The sequence below is a fragment of the Brassica oleracea genome, chromosome C2 (assembly GCF_000695525.1).
Source record: "Brassica oleracea var. oleracea cultivar TO1000 chromosome C2, BOL, whole genome shotgun sequence".
Classification (NCBI taxonomy): Eukaryota; Viridiplantae; Streptophyta; class Magnoliopsida; order Brassicales; family Brassicaceae; genus Brassica; species Brassica oleracea.
In genome coordinates, this window is record NC_027749.1 from 34,730,071 (window position 1) to 34,732,293 (window position 2,223).

The window sequence follows — 2,223 nt, forward strand, 5'->3', positions numbered from 1 at the left end:
TGCATCTTCTGAGTTGGCCACTCAAAAGTTGATCAATAGGCATTTCCCACCCGAAAGGTGTTTGATGAAATGCCTGAGACAACTCTCCTAGGCTTTTAGTATACTTTGCCAAAGACATTTGTTGTTAAAGGTGTTAAGATAGCTAATAGACTTGTTAGTAATGATTGCTTTCACATTATTCAACCAAAGACATTTGATGTTTGAGATATGTTAGCAAATGAGTATTCATCAAGACATAGAGCTTGCTTAGAATTGTGTCTAGGCTTAAGGTCGATAGTTTGATTGATCGTTTCCCATCCTTAGTTCGATACTTGATCACCTAAGGTCTAATCCCTATGCCCATGAGTTCTCTTTTCCCTTAGTCAAGAAAGCATCATTTTGTAATTGCTTTCTAGTATTAGTAGTAGTTTAAAACCCATATAAATCATTGATTGCATTTAGATTAAGTGAGTAATTGCATTCTCAGTGCTTTGATATCCCTTAGAACTGGTTCGACAATCTTTTATACTACAACATTTGTTTTAGGAGACGGAAAACTCCTAACATCAAATTGGCGCCGTTGCCGAATTCTGAGTAGATTTGAACATTGAGATTTAGTTACTTACTTGAGACTAAGTCATTTTTATTTTCTTTTGTTACTGATTCTCCTTTTTCACCTCCCTTTCATCTACAGGTGTATGAACTTACGGAGCAGGAGTCCATCAAACTTAGTTCCAAGAGCAGCAGACATCAGAGCTTTAGAGAGAGAGTGTGCTAGAAAGAGAAGAGAAGAAGAACAACATGCTCACTTGCAGAGATTGGATACTGATATGGGAGACATACCTCAAAATGATGCGAACGCCAATGGATCTCACAACGTTCCACCACAGCGAGCAGCTCGACCCATTGGCCCTTATGACCGCCCCAACATTCATGGTCATAGATTGGCAATCCGAGCACCCGCCGTGGCAGCCAACAACTTTGAGATCAAATCCGGACTCCTCAACGTGATCGAGAACAACAAGTATCATGGCTTGGCTCTAGAGGACCCGTTTGGGTATCCCTCTCTCACTCACGCAGAGACTGTATGATTTAAGTGTGGGGGAGGTACCAAGTATTTGATCACGTTTGCTTTGATGATTTTGAGTCTCATGCATTGCATTATACATACATATTTGCATGAAAAAACATACATATTTGCATAAAAAAAAAAACAAAAACAAGCATGTAGTTGCATCATTTGCATCCTTAGGATTGAGTCTACAGCATCTAGGATTGCATTCATGTTGCATTTGGAACAATGATTGGGATTGCCTTATAGCTTAAACTTCTCTTGGAAAACTTGTATGCTTTGTGCCTTGAAAGCTCCGCTTGAAACTTGTTGTGCTGTGTGAGATTTATATAGCCTTGAAACCAGCTCCAAATGAACCTGAACTTAATGAATCTAATCTCTCTTGCATATGGGCATTTGCATACTTAGTCATGGATCTCATACACATTTGGGTTATCTTATTCCATTCATTACCTTTTTGTTAACCCAAATGGCACTCCGCACCCTTAAACCCTTACCATTCTTTGAGATCAACATTGATTTTCTTGAGTGAGGCCTCTTCTTGATAGCTTGTCATGTACACAATCTTGAGTATTGGGAGCGACATAGGTTTGTTCTCATCTTTGGCTAGCAATAGGAACCTCATTTGAGCTAGCATCTAGGATGGTGGGTGAGTTTGTGTACTCTAAGTTCTTTTATCTTGGGTTTGGGAAGTGAAAAAAAAAAAAAAAAAGAGGATAAAAATGACTAAAGAGAAGTCAGAAGATAGAAATACCCTAGGGACAAGAGATGTTAATGAGAGAAAGCTCTAGATAAGAAAAGTGTTGTAAAAAAAAAAAAAAAGGGAATAGGGAAAAGTTAGAGCTAAGGGTTGAGAAAGATATAGAGTCCATAGTGGTTAAAAGAAAAAGAAAAAGAGAGAGAGCAAGAATGTTTATCGGGTGAAAAAAGGGATTTGTGGAGTTTGATGTAACTTAGAAAAGGGTAGAAGGATGAGAACCAATCTATGTATGCATCAGTTGCTTCCTTTTTTAGATAGATTTTGCATAATGATCAGGTTCCTGTTTTTGAGTGATAGCTAGAAAAAATGCTTTGGAAACCCTTCTTTCATTCTCATGAAACCAACCCTTGTTCACCAAGCCAAATGACTAGGATCAATTATCCATTTGCAATAATTCACTTGTTTGCATTGT